Source organism: Solanum dulcamara, chromosome 12 (genome assembly GCF_947179165.1).
Source record: "Solanum dulcamara chromosome 12, daSolDulc1.2, whole genome shotgun sequence".
NCBI classification, from domain to species: domain Eukaryota; kingdom Viridiplantae; phylum Streptophyta; class Magnoliopsida; order Solanales; family Solanaceae; genus Solanum; species Solanum dulcamara.
In genome coordinates this window covers 42788269-42803050 of record NC_077248.1, presented here as the reverse complement: position 1 = coordinate 42803050, position 14782 = coordinate 42788269, and positions in this window count along the sequence as shown.

Below are 14782 nucleotides of genomic sequence, written 5' to 3'. Positions count from 1 at the left end.
TTTGAGGATATATTGTTGTTCTTGTCTTGTTAAGAGTCACAAGTTGCAATATATCACCCATGTATTATTTGTAATATGTGACTCATATGTCCTAACATATGACTCACAATTCGCTACAGCCCATAACTTAGAACACATGATGCATATCATGTTATTTCATTTTATACAAGTCTCAAGAAATCCTATTTTTTACAAGTTAGGGTTGTGTTGTTATTTTTATTCTGTTGAATGTGTGGTATTGTATCATATTTGGGGATATGTTATTTTTCTTGTCTTGTTAAGAGTCACAAGTTGCAATACATCACCATGTGTTGTTTGTAATATGTGACTCATATGTCACAACATATGACTCACAATTTGCAACAACCCATAACTTAGAATACATGGTGCATATCTTGTTATTTCATTTTTATACAAGTCTCAAGAATTCCTAATTTTTACTAGTTAGTGTTGTGTTGTTGTTTTTGTTCCATTGAATGTGTGTTATTGAATCATATTTGAGGATATATTGTTCTTCTTGTCTTGTCAAGAGTCACAAGTTGCAACATATCAACTACTGTCACTCATATGTTGGAGCATATGTCTCACAGATTGCAACAATCCATAAGTTGCAACATATGGGTCATCAGTTCCAATTTATGTTGCAGCATATGTCCCATATATTATTACCTGTGACTCATATGGGCCAACATATTAGTCACAACTTAGAACAGATAACAATTGCCACGGATGATCCATCTCTAGAAACTGTTTTCACATCTATTTTATTGGCATATTTTAAATCGATGATAACTATCTTTTTTCTACCTCTTTTTTTGCAATACAATGGCTCTAGGCAAACAAAAAATTGAACAAAAAGTCCAAAAATAACAAAGAAGTAAAATAATGAGGAAGAATCAGAAATTTTCTGTAGTAAATTATTTAATTGGTATATTTTAAATCAGTGATAACTATATTTTTCTACCTTTTTTTGCAGATACAAATGCTCCAGTGAAATGAAAAGAAACAACTCCAAAAAAGCAAAGAACTAAAACAATTAGGAAGAACCAAAAATTGACTTTAGATGAGCTTGCAACCCAAGTAGTGTCTCGAGTATAAGATGGAGCAATGCATCAAGTAGAAAAATAAGTATCTCAATCCTCTTTTATAGAATCGAAAACCCCTTTTCAATTCTCTAAAGAAATAGAAGATGGAGGAGATGAAAAGTGAGAAGATAAAGTAGAGAAAGAAAACAAAAACAAAAATAATGATGAAGAGGAAGATGATATTAGTCTTGCTAAACGTAGAACAAAACTGAAACATGATATCAAACACGATCCTAACAGCTCATCATCTCAAGAAGTTATAAAAACTATCGACGCAGAAAGATTTTATGTGCATCTCTAGCCTGATGCTACTGATGATATCATCATAAAGTCAACTTTGAGAAAAATTTTTAATAAGTTCAGAGTTGATATACTCCAAAAGCAAGGTTTGAAAGATTTTTTTAGGAGTAGTTATTTTGATAAATATCTTGATTTGCCTTTGAATAATAATGTTTGTTTTCAAATGAGAATGGTCTATTGTAACATCCCCTAAACACGTTGTATACGATGTTTCAATTTTTGCCTAAACATGATACAGTATCTGTATTTTGGGCATAACATTTCATAGGAATATCCAAATTGAGTGATTCAAATTTCTGAATAACCACAAGATTATTACCTACACCTTTTATGAAGACCATATTTTAATATTCGGAGGTTAAGTAGGTCAAATAAATTAATTTTTGTAAGGTAGAATGCTGTGACGGAAATGAGTGTTTATAGAAGAAAAATCATATCTCATTGTAGGTTTATCCAAATTAGTTGATTCTTGAACGATAGGAAACTACACTTCCATATCTACAATTCTTATGAAGACACCAAATCCTAATAAGGAATTTATCTTATTCAAACGCAGCTCCCAAAAAGAGTATTCTGTCAAAAATAACTCATTTCACCTACCATAGAAAGATCTAGATACATTTGACATCACTCATTACATAAATTGTCATCCATTTAACATCATCCATGATATCAATATATTCCACTAAATTTTCAGATTTTTTTTTATAATTATTTTATTTATTGTTAGGTCCCTCTTTCCCACCTATAAATATCCACCTTATTTTCTCATTTTATTCATCAAGCTTTCTCAAGCAAATCTTCTCTCTATACACTTTTTTACACATTCTCAAATATAGTTTTAGTTCTTAGTAGTGAAGAAATACTATTCCGGTGATTCATATACTTCTGGGTAGTACACAAAACGTTCCGGCGAGGAGAAAATCTAGGACTCAAGAGTATTCATTAAGTCTTTCGGTTCGGACTAAAGTTTCGGATTCCAGGTATGTAAGGCTTCAATGAGAGTATTCCTTTCACTCTCATGTCTAAATTATTTTGATTATATGATAAATTATATTTATTTTTTTAAGCTCTACTCTAAGTTATGTGGGTGTTTATCCATGGGTTCTTTCACCAATGTAGTCCAAAAACTCTTTCAATTAAGTCTTTTGATTTCAAGTAATAGTTTCTTGTGGTAATTCTTATTTTTACTTAATAGTATGAATCATGGTTAAACTAATAATTATTGGTCTATTTTGATGCAACATAATTTCATATGTATGAATTGATGGTTTGCAAGTAATTCCTCTATTTATCTATTTAAAGGTTCTTGAAATTTATGTTGGGTTGTTTAAAGCATGAATTTTAATTAATGGATTTCAAAGTATTTATGTATATTTATTTACATACACATTTATAAGTTGAAGTGATTTGAACCCACCTAGTTTTACTATGTTTTTAATAAAGTTTGACTTAAAAACTTTAACTCCAAACAAATATTTATGAAAACAATATCTATGATCAAAAAGGGAGTCTTATTAAATGAAAGAATGATGAAATGATATGAATGATGGATTCTTTATGCAATAAGGACAATTCTTGCATATTTGAATTATCAAATGTTTTAATGAGCTATTCTACCGAATATGATGTTTGAATTCTCAAGTTATATGCTATAAATATTTTGAAGTATTTGTCACGCCCCGAGAGGGTACCCTAGGCGTGGCCGGCACTCAGAAACCATCTCTGGCTTCCGAGAGAACCATTTGGTCTCATTACTCATTTGTTCATCAGCGGAAGACTTAATAATACTAATGTGGGATTGTCATAATCAAAGGAAAAATATATAATTCTTAGAAGAAGTAGTTTCTAAGGAGAACTAGTCCTATTACATCATCAGACTCTGTCTATGAAGCCTCTAATACTCTTAGATGGTGCCAATGACATGTGCATGGCTACCTCAAAAGAAACATCACACTCAACAATAATAAAAGGATAAAGAGTTCCTTCGAATACAAGAAGGACTCACCAAATAGCTGAAAAGAAATGATCTTCAACGATGCGCCTGTTGAGGATCTCTAACACCTGTATCTGCATCATAAAACGATGCAGGTCGAATGACGTCAGTACGTGGAATGTACGAGTATGTAAAATGGCAGGAAGGTAAGGACAGATATCAAGAAACTCCTCTCAAGAAAACTCAGCTCAGAACTCAACATCATCTCAACATGAATATGTAATGCAAGTTTAAAATATAATAATAAAAATAATAGTAATAAGCAATGCTTACTCAGTTGGGAGTTTCTCTAACCGACAACCATCACTTATGAGCTAGCGATGATACAACGAAGCGATGTCGTTGCCACATCCATCCAATACCTTGCCAGGGTAAAGGACATCACCATCTTGGATCCACTCATCAAAGTCCTCTTTTTGGGACTTAAGAGGCATAGCCTCCATCCTACGCTGGCTACGTAGTTCTGGGGTTTGAGTCAATTAAACTCTTACCCAACTCGGTGCTCAATACTACTCCCAAAATATGTGCTCATATTAAACTCATCATCTAGTCTCATTGGACTTTAATTTAAATCATCAAACTCATCTCATTTCATGTTCATCAATCATTATACTTCCAAAAAACATCATTTACATCTCAAAAACATCTTGCTCAAAATATCATTTGCTCAAATTCATTCAAACTCAACTCTTTTGCTCTTTTAAAACTCAATAAAATACATATATAGTATTAATTCATATAACTTTCTTTTTATCAATGAAAATAATAAAAAGCCAACATCTTTACTCAAAACATATGTAAAAATATTCATGAACATCAAATCAATTAGGATTCATGGGAAAATAGCCATGAACAATAATTCCAATAATATGAGAGATAACAATAATAATAATATTAATGCATAAATATATCAAACTCAATAGAAGAAGAATTAATTCATCTAGAATTCAAGATTTGGATAAAACTCAACTATAACTCAATTATAATGAATTTAAATATTGGGCGCATGGACGAACTCAATCCAATGCTATGAAAGCCTTACATACCTTAAATCCGAAGGTTTACTCCGAATTTGAACACTCTTGGACCCCTAGCCTTTTCTTCTCGCCGGAGCGTTTTGTGTACTACCCGGAGTATAAGAATAACCGGAGTAGTATTTTTATACTACTAAAACTAAAACTATATTTGAGAAGAAGTATATAGAGAGAAGAAATGCTTAGGAAAGCTTGATGAATAAAATGAGGAAATAAGGTGGGTATTTATAGGTGGGAAAGAGGGACCTAACAATAAATAAAATAATTATAAAGAAAAATCTGAAAATTTAATGGAATATATTGATGTCATGGATGATGTTAAATGGAGGACAATTTATGTCATGCATGATGTCAAATGCATCTAGATGTTTCCATGGTAGGTAAGATGAGTTCTTTTTAACAGAATACTCATTTTCGAAGCTACGTTTAAATAAGATAAATTCCTTATTAGGATTTGGTTTCTTCATAAGAATTGTAGATATGGAAGTCTAGTTTCATATCGTTCAAGAATCAACCAATTTGGAGCAACCTACAGTGAGATATGAATTTTCTTCTATCAACACTCAATTTCGTCACAACACTATATCTTGCAAAGATTAATTTATTTGACCTACTTATACTCCGAATTTGAAGTTATGTTCTTCATGAAAGTTGTAGGTAAGGATGTTGTGATTACCCAGAAATTTGAATCACCTAATTTGGACCAACCTATGAAAAGTTATGCCCAAAATACAGAGGCTGTATTATTTTTGTCGAGAATTGAAATACCGACATACAACATTTTAGGGGTTGTTACAATATCTCCCCCTTGGGATCATTCGTCCTCGAATGAAGATGAAAATAGGAGACATAAAGAATGAATATCATCAATACATCAACTCCGATACTCAAATGGTTAATGACTCAAACTCAAGAATAAACATCGACTCAAAGGTAGAAGTAAGGAATATTACCTTGAATATCGTCATCAAAAGGCATAAATAGATGAGGATAGTTAGCCTTCATATCTTCTTCAGCTTCCCATGTAGCCTCTTCAACAAATTGATTTCGCCATAGGACTTTGACAGATGCCACTTCCTTAGTTCTTAATTTGCGAACCTGACGATCAAGAATTTGAACTGGAATCTCTTCATAACTCAAACTCTCTTTCACCCCAATGCTCTCAGCTGGGACAACAAGTGAAGGATCTCCCAAACACTTCTTAAGCATAGAGATGTGAAACACGGGATGAATAGCAGCTAATTCTGGAGGCAACTCCAATTCATAGGCTACGTTACCTACCCTCCTCATAATCTGATAAGGACCAATGTAGCGGGGACTAAGCTTCCCTTTCTTTCCAAATCTCATCACACCCTTCATGGGTGAAACTTTCAAGTATACCCAATCGTACACTTCGAACTCTAAATCTCTTCTTCTAACATCAGTGTAGGATTTTTGGCGACTTTGAGCAGTCCTCAACCTCTCTTGTATGGTTTTCACCTTCTCCATAGCTTGGTGAACCAAGTCTGGTCCAATCAACTCAGCTTCACCAACTTCAAACCAACCAATTGGTGATCTACATCTCCTCCCATACAGAGCTTCATAAGGAGCCATTTGAATACTCGAATGGAAACTATTATTGTATGCAAACTCAATAAGAGGTAAATGATCATCCCAATTACCTTTGAAGTCAATAACACAGGCTCTTAACATATCCTCCAAAGTCTGTATCGTACGCTCTGCCTGGCCATCTGTTTGCGGATGGAAAGCAGTACTAAGGTTCACTCTTGAACCCAAGCCCTTCTGAAATGATTTCCAAAACTGAGCAGTAAATTGAGCTCCCCTATCAGAGATGATAGACAAAGGAACTCCATGCAGTCTAACAATCTCTCTAAGATACAGTTTGGCATAATCCTCTGCAGTGTTCGTAGTCTTCACCGGCAAGAAATGGGCCGATTTGGTCATCCTATCCACAATCACCCAAATAGAGTCATGTTGTTTGCGGGTTCGTGGTAAACCGGTAATGAAGTCCATATTGATCATTTCCCACTTCCATTCCGGTATCTCTATATTCTGAGCCACTCCACAAGGCCTTTGGTGCTCAACTTTAACTTGTTGGCAATTTGGGCACTTGGACACAAACTCTGCTATATCTCTCTTCATTCCACTCCACCAGTATACTTCTCTCAAGTCATGATACATCTTTGCTGAACCTGGATGGATGGAATACTTAGAATTATGGGCTTCTTTCATGATTCTCTCCCTAATACTATCAACACTTGGAACACATAATCTTTCTTGATATCTCAACACTCCATCTCCCCCTTTGGTAAAAGTCATTACCTTCTGCTTGTGAACCTCATCCTTCAGTTGAAGAAGAATAGGGTCCTGATCTTGCTTTTCTTTCACCTCTGCAACTAGAGATGATTCGGCTCCATTTCGTACTATTGTACCACCCTCACTAGAGTCAATAAGTTGAACTCCCAAACGCGCAAGTCTATGCACTTCCTTTGCCAACTCCTTCTTTTCCTCTTCCACATGAGTTGTACTCCCCATAGATAACCTGCTAAGAGCATCAGCAACTACATTTGCTTTACCTGGGTGGTAGAGAATGCTCATGTCATAATCCTTGAGCAACTCTAGCCATCTCCTTTGCCTCAAATTCAGCTCCTTCTGGCTGAATACATACTGTAAGCTCTTATGGTCTGTGAACACATCCACATGTACACCATAAAGATAGTGACGCCAAATCTTAAGAGCAAATACCACAGCTGCCAACTCAAGGTCATGAGTGGGGTAGTTCCTCTCATGAGTCTTAAGCTGCCTGGAGGCATAGGCAATGACCTTACCTTTCTGCATCAATACACATCCCAACCCAACTCTTGAAGCATCACAATAGATTACAAAACCATCCATTCCTTCGGGTAGGGATAGTACTGGAGCAGTAGTCAATCTAGCTTTCAACTCTTGAAAACTTTTCTCACAAGCATCAGACCATTGAAACTTAGCCTTCTTCTGAGTCAGCTTAGTCAATGGTGAGGATATGGATGAAAATCCCTCAACAAACCTCCTGTAGTAACCAGCCAAACCTAAGAAACTCCTTATGTCGGTTGGAGAGGTGGGTCGGGGCCAGTTCTTAACTGCCTCAATCTTTTGAGTATCAACTTGGATTCCATCCCCAGATATAATATGACCTAGGAATGCTACAGACTCAAGCCAAAACTCACACTTTGAAAACTTAGCATACAACTCCTTCTCCTTAAGAGTTTGAAGGACAATCCTAAGGTGATTAGCATGCTCACTCTTACTTCTAGAGTAGACCAAAATATCATCGATGAAGACAATTACAAACGTATCTAGGTATGGCTTGAATACTCGGTTCATGAGGTCCATAAAAGCTGCTGGAGCATTTGTCAATCCAAAGGACATAACAAGAAACTCAAAATGACCATAGCGGGTTCGAAAAGCCGTCTTCGGGATGTCGCATTCTCTCACTTTCAACTGGTGATAGCCTGATCTGAGGTCTATCTTAGAGAAACATGTGGCACCCTGAAGTTGGTCAAATAAATCATCTATTCTGGGGAGAGGGTACTTGTTTTTAATGGTGACCTTGTTTAGTTGTCGGTAATCAATGCACATTCTAAGGGACCCATCTTTCTTTCGCACGAATAGGACAGGAGCGTCCCAGGGTGAGACACTTGGCCTAATAAACCCCTTATCTAGGAGGTCTTTCAGTTGTTCTTTCAACTCTTTCAACTCAGCAGGAGCCATCCTATAAGGAGGAATAGAGATAGGTTGTGTATCAGGAAGGATATCAATACCAAAGTTTATCTCTCTATCAGGAGGAATTCCGGGTAGATCCTCAGGAAAGACTTCAGGAAACTCATTCACAATGGGAACTAACTCAAGAGATGGAGTCTGATCATTAATATTTTTGACTCGAACTATATGATATATACATCCCTTAGAGATTAATTTTCTGGCCTTAAGGTAGGAAATAAATTTACCCCTAGGCACTACAGAATTCCCCTTCCACTCTAAGATAGGCTCGTTTGGAAATTGAAACTTGACAATTCGGGTCCTACAATCAACCGAAGCATAACAAGAATAAAGCCAGTCCATACCAAGAATCACATCAAAATCAACCATGTCCAACTCAACTAAGTCAGCCATGGTATCCCTATGATAGATTGACACAGTACAATTTCTATAGACCCTCTCAGCTAAGATAGAATCACCAACAGGAGTAGACACACTGAAAGGCTCAAGAAGACACTCAGGAAGGATCTCAAATTTACTAGCCAAGTAAGGAGTCACAAAAGATAATGTAGCACCTGGATCAAGTAATGCATACACATCAAAAGAAAGGACTCGAAGCATACCAGTAACAACATCGGGTGCGTTTTCTTGGTCTTGGCGACTACCCATAGCATACAGGCGGTTGGTTCCCCCACCTGCACTTGAAGCTGCACCTCTATGATTACCTCTATTCTGTGGAGCTGCAGAAGAAAACTGAGCTCTACTACTTCCATCTCCCTGCCTTTTTGAAGGACACTCATTCTGGAAGTGACCTATCTTTCCACATCCGTAGCAAGCATTGGTGCCCACACGACACTCTCCCAAATGGAGCCTCCCACATCTAGCACATGGTGGTTTCCCTCTAGAACCTTGAGCCATACTTAATTGGGACTGAGAACCTTGAGATCGGAAGTTTTGGTGACTTAGTGATCTTTGATCATACCTGGTATTAGGTGTAAAAGTATTTGTTGGGGAAGGTGCATAATTGGAAGACCTTTTCTGAAAGAAAGACTTGTTACCCTTCCCTTGCTTCTGCTCATTCTCATGCCCAGCAGACTTAGCCTTCTTGCTTAGGTGTTCTTCTCGGTCCTTTTTCTTATCATCCTCAACCTGCTGAGCATACACCATCAATCTAGAAAAATCCATGTCAGAAATCATTAGCATTGCCTTACATTCTTTCTTTACATGTTTGCCTAGGCCAGAGACAAACTTCCTCATCTTAGACCTCATATGGGGAATCATTTCTGGGGCATATTTGGACAATTGAATAAACTTCAAACTATATTCTTTCACAGTCATACTCTCTTGCTTGAGGTTCACAAACTCCTCAATTTTTGCTTCACGTAGCTCTTGGGGAAAAAAGTTATCAAGAAATGCTCTTTCAAACTCATCCCAAAGAGCAGGCTCTGCATCTTCACCTCTACTTTCTTCCCACTGGTTATACCAGACATTTGCGACATCCTTGAGTTGATAAGACACCAACTCAACACCCTCAATCTCTGTAGCATGCATCGCTTTTAGTATCTTCCATATCTCATCAATGAAATTTTGGGGGTCTTCATCAACGTTAGAACCCGTGAAGACCGGTGGATTCATTCTCAGAAAATCTCTGATCCTCGTGGCAGCAGACGGCTCTTGATAACTAGAGCTAGGAGTTGGTGAACTCTGGCTACTATTTCGAGCAGCCACCAACTGGGTGAGCATAGCAATCGCTCCTCGAAAATCATCCTCAGAAGTAGGAGTGGTCTGAACAGTAGGTACTTGGGGTACCTCAGTAGACCTTGCAGGTCGGCCCCTAGTTCTCCGTGGAGGCATCACTGACTGTGGAACCTCAGTGCTGGGAGCGTTCCTCTGACTGGCTGAACGTTTAGGAGGCATGTCTGAAACGTGTAAACGCACGAATTAGAAAGAAAGCTTTTATAGAGTTAAACTCTATCGCACGAACTCAGATTATGAAAGAAGTGAAATAATTCCTAATGTCCTATAGCTTCCTGATTATAAGTGTGGTGCACGACACACCCATAAACAAGACTCTACTAGACACGGCTTCATAGACACCCTAGGACTCTTGAACTCTGTGCTCTGATACCAAGTTTGTCACGCCCCGAGAGGGTACCCTAGGCGTGGCCGGCACTCAGAAACCATCTCTGGCTTCCGAGAGAACCATTTGGTCTCATTACTCATTTGTTCATCAGCGGAAGACTTAATAATACTAATGTGGGATTGTCATAATCAAAGGAAAAATATATAATTCTTAGAAGAAGTAGTTTCTAAGGAGAACTACTCCGATTACATCATCAGACTCTGTCTATGAAGCCTCTAATACTCTTAGATGGTGCCAATGACATGTCCATGGCTACCTCAAAAGAAACATCACACTCAACAATAATAAAAGGATAAGGAGTTCCTTCGAATAAAAGAAGGACTCACCAAATAGCTGAAAAGAAATGATCTTCAACGATGCGCCTGTTGAGGATCTCTAACACCTGTATCTGCATCATAAAACGATGCAGGTCGAATGACGTCAGTACGTGGAATGTACGAGTATGTAAAATGGCAGGAAGGTAAGGACAGATATCAAGAAACTCCTCTCAAGAAAACTCAGCTCAGAACTCAACATCATCTCAACATGAATATGTAATGCAAGTTTAAAATATAATAATAAAAATAATAGTAATAAGCAATGCTTACTCAGTTGGGAGTTTCTCTAACCGACAACCATCACTTATGAGCTAGCGATGATACAACGAAGCGATGTCGTTGCCACATCCATCCAATACCTTGCCAGGGTAAAGGACATCACCATCTTGGATCCACTCATCAAAGTCCTCTTTTTGGGACTTAAGAGGCATAGCCTCCATCCTACGCTGGCTACGTAGTTCTGGGGTTTGAGTCAATTAAACTCTTACCCAACTCGGTGCTCAATACTACTCCCAAAATATGTGCTCATATTAAACTCATCATCTAGTCTCATTGGACTTTAATTTAAATCATCAAACTCATCTCATTTCATGTTCATCAATCATTATACTTCCAAAAAACATCATTTACATCTCAAAAACATCTTGCTCAAAATATCATTTGCTCAAATTCATTCAAACTCAACTCTTTTGCTCTTTTAAAACTCAATAAAATACATATATAGTATTAATTCATATAACTTTCTTTTTATCAATGAAAATAATAAAAAGCCAACATCTTTACTCAAAACATATGTAAAAATATTCATGAACATCAAATCAATTAGGATTCATGGGAAAATAGCCATGAACAATAATTCCAATAATATGAGAGATAACAATAATAATAATATTAATGCATAAATATATCAAACTCAATAGAAGAAGAATTAATTCATCTAGAATTCAAGATTTGGATAAAACTCAACTATAACTCAATTATAATGAATTTAAATATTGGGCGCATGGACGAACTCAATCCAATGCTATGAAAGCCTTACATACCTTAAATCCGAAGGTTTACTCCGAATTTGAACACTCTTGGACCCCTAGCCTTTTCTTCTCGCCGGAGCGTTTTGTGTACTACCCGGAGTATAAGAATAACCGGAGTAGTATTTTTATACTACTAAAACTAAAACTATATTTGAGAAGAAGTATATAGAGAGAAGAAATGCTTAGGAAAGCTTGATGAATAAAATGAGGAAATAAGGTGGGTATTTATAGGTGGGAAAGAGGGACCTAACAATAAATAAAATAATTATAAAGAAAAATCTGAAAATTTAATGGAATATATTGATGTCATGGATGATGTTAAATGGAGGACAATTTATGTCATGCATGATGTCAAATGCATCTAGATGTTTCCATGGTAGGTAAGATGAGTTCTTTTTAACAGAATACTCATTTTCGAAGCTACGTTTGAATAAGATAAATTCCTTATTAGGATTTGGTTTCTTCATAAGAATTGTAGATATGGAAGTCTAGTTTCATATCGTTCAAGAATCAACCAATTTGGAGCAACCTACAGTGAGATATGAATTTTCTTCTATCAACACTCAATTTCGTCACAGCACTATATCTTGCACAGATTAATTTATTTGACCTACTTATACTCCGAATTTGAAGTTATGTTCTTCATGAAAGTTGTAGGTAAGGATGTTGTGATTACCCAGAAATTTGAATCACCTAATTTGGACCAACCTATGAAAAGTTATGCCCAAAATACAGAGGCTGTATTATTTTTGTCGAGAATTGAAATACCGACATACAACATTTTAGGGGTTGTTACAGTATTAAACTATTCTGTGGGATTGACTTAGCACCGAATGAGGCATTGAGGTGGGATTCGGTAAGGGAATCCTAGTAGCAACCCCTTGTCTCATTAACTATGTGCCAACATAGGAGCCCTTGTAGGCTTAGGCTAATGGATCCATAAATAGCCCTTAAAGTTAAAGTTAAAGAAATGAATGAAGTTGACGGAGTTCTACCTGACAAGTAGTCTCCCCGGCCAACGTAGGGGGTTATGTTGGATTCCATGTAATAGCTCGCATGGTCTTAAATGTCGGTTATGGTTAATTTCCCACAAAATGAATGTTTTAAAGGATAAATATATGATTTATTATGCATACATTAAATTATGTTCCATATTACATAAATGTTTTTAATGTTTCCTCAATGTTCATGCATCCTTACATACTTAGTACATTCAAAGTACTAACGCATACTCTTTTGCCTAAATGATATCACCATGTAGGGATCGGTGCTCTTCCTCGTTCTCTTCCACGTGGCTAGTTGATATTCCATTGAAGACTACTTTTGGTGAGTTCCCATGTTCTAGGAACAATACTCCTTTATCTTTCTTGTTTATGATATGTTAAGATATTTTACTATGGAATTTCCTCTATTATGATTGAGGGTGAACTAGGGACTTGTCTTAGCCCCATTAAATCTAATAGTTAGAGTTATTGTTGGACATATGTAAGTTGAAGATTTACTATTATGATTTACGCTTATTTATTTATCATCATTACCTATGAAAGGCTAAAAGAATGCTAAAAGGCTTGATTGAGGTACTTTCGAGTTCCTCATTTGCCATGTCACGTCTAGGCCCTAGGCTTGGGTCGTGATGTCACGCCCCGAGAGGGTACCCTAGGCGTGGCCGGCACTCAGAAACCATTTCTGACTTCTGAGAGAACCACTTGGTCTCATTTCTTATTTATTCATGAGCGGAAGACTTAAGAATACTAATGTGGGCTTGTCATAATCAAAGGAAAAATAGATAATTATTAGAAGAAGTAGTTTCTAAGGAGAACTACTCCGATTACATCATCAGACTCTGTCTATGAAGCCTCTAATACTCTTAGATGGTGCCAATGACATGTCCATGGCTACCTCAAAAGAAACATCACACTCAACAATAATAAAAGGATAAGGAGTTCCTTCGAATACAAGAAGGACTCACCAAATAACTGAAAAGAAATGATCTTCAACGATGCGCCTATTGAAGATCTCTAACACCTGTATCTGCATTATTAAACGATGCCGGTCGAATGACGTCAGTACGTGGAATGTACGAGTATGTAAAATGGCAGGAAGGTAAGGATAGATATCAAGATACTCCTCTCAATAAAACTCAGCTCAGAACTCAACATCATCTCAACATGAATATGTAATGCAAGTTTAAAATATAATAATAAAAATAATAGTAATAAGCAATGCTTACTCAGTTGGGAGTTTCTCTAACCGACAACCATCACTTATGAGCTAGCGATGATACAACGAAGCGATGTCGTTGCCACATCCATCCAATACCTTGCCAGGGTAAAGGACATCACCATCTTGGATCCATTCATCAAAGTCCTCTTTTTGGGACTTAAGAGGCATAGCCTCCATCCTACGCTGGCTACGTAGTTCTGGGATTTGAGTAAATTAAACTCTTACCCAACTCGGTGCTCAATACTACTCCCAAAATATGTGCTCATATTAAACTCATCATCTAGTCTCATTGGACTTTAATTTAAATCATCAAACTCATCTCATTTCATGTTCATAAATCATTATACTCCCAAAAACATCATTTTCATCTCATCAAAACATCTTGCTCAAAATATCATTTTCTCAAATTCATTCAAATTCAACTCTTTTGCTCTTTCAAAACTCAATAAAATACATATATAGTATTAATTCATATAACTCTCTTTTTATCAATGAAAATAATAAAAAGCCAACATCTTTACTCAAAACATGTGTAAAAATATTCATGAACATCAAATCAATTAGGATTCATGGGAAAGTAGCCATGAACAATAATTCCAATAAAATGAGAGATAACAATAATAATAATATTAATGCATAAATATATCTAATTCAATAGAAGAAGAATTAATTCATTTAGAATTCAAGATTTGGATAAAACTAAACTATAACTCAATTATAATGAATTTAAATATTGGGCGCATGGATGAACTCAATCCGATGCTATGAAAGCCTTACATACCTTAAATCCGAAGGTTTACTCCGAATTGGAATACTCTTGGATTCCTAGCATTTTCTTCTCGCCGGAGCGTTTTGTGTACTACCCGGAGTATAAGAATAACCGGAGTAGTATTTTTATACTACTAAAACTAAAAC